Below are 1269 nucleotides of genomic sequence, written 5' to 3'. Positions count from 1 at the left end.
CGGGCGAACTTTTCCTCGACGCATACACGCCGGCCCAGCAAACGTTCAGCACTAATTCTCACAGTTTCACTTTTATTTGCTGAGGCTTCCCGAACATTGTTCCTTCGCCGCTGCCACCATGTTATGTATTGACGAAGAGTAACTCATAAAGGTATTTTACTGCTGGAGCTGGAGCTGGATTCTGCTTCAAGAACCATAGCAAGCACACAAACTGGCGAACAAGAGAGCGCGATATCAATCCGCGTTGACCTAACAATAAGGTACTAGATTATATAATGTGCATGCGCATAGTAAGTAGTCCATACTATTACAGGGGCTGCAAAGACACGTCTTTCTTTTCTGACTTTTTCGCATCTTTCTGCTTCTTGCGAGAGTAACTGACGGTTTCCCTGTCAAACTCCAGGGGCATGATGCCGATCTCTCCGTCGAACCTGTTCTTCGTCACCTATTGCAGTGCAAATAGAAAATAATAGTTACAAGATGCCTTAATATTTCGACACATACCTGAATGTAGCCCTGTAGGGTACACCAAGGAGCTAAATATAACATTTAGCTCCTTGGGTTACACTAATTCACACTCGCGAGTTGGCATGTGCCGCCATCTACCGGTCACACACGTTTCTATTCTCTTACACGAAAGGAAAAGAATGGCAACTGGTTGATAGCGCTAAACAATGTTACTAGGCTCCGATTTCTCGCAGAGCATACAGCACTGTGGTTTGATTAGTCAAAACTGGCCCCAGACAGTTTGAGGGCTACAAAGTAGAAAACCCCACATCCCACCACGTCCCTTTCGTACAAGATTTACGAGCACGCTCACACAGTGATATGATGACGTCACATCGCCCTTCCCCCACCCACCAGGAACACACCTGAGGTGTGTTCAATAGAGCGAACGCTCGATGCGACCGCTCGCTGCACGAACGCAGCGCCTCTTGAACGACACACGAGCGCTCGCTGTGCGCTCGCTTTATCCAAGATGGCGGCCCCATGGAGGGTTACTCAGCAGATTTTAATCGCGAGATTTTAATGTCTTCGAACAAGTACTGTTAAACGAATTAGCAGATGAAATTGATACGAATTGAATTTAGAAGTAAATGAATGAATGAAAAATGAAATGAAGTTGAAATAGATTGCAAATTGAAGTCAGAAATGTTAGATTCGCATTCGATAGATTGCCTGTCGCCCCGGGGGGTCACTATATATGCCAGTATTACCCCATGTGCGTTCTCACTAAAAATAATAAGCCCCCTAGTGCGAACTGCACAT

This window comes from Priapulus caudatus, unplaced genomic scaffold, assembly GCF_000485595.1.
Source record: "Priapulus caudatus unplaced genomic scaffold, Priapulus_caudatus-5.0.1 Scaffold1723, whole genome shotgun sequence".
In the NCBI taxonomy this organism is placed as follows: domain Eukaryota; kingdom Metazoa; phylum Priapulida; class Priapulimorpha; order Priapulimorphida; family Priapulidae; genus Priapulus; species Priapulus caudatus.
This window is presented reverse-complemented; position numbering follows the sequence as displayed.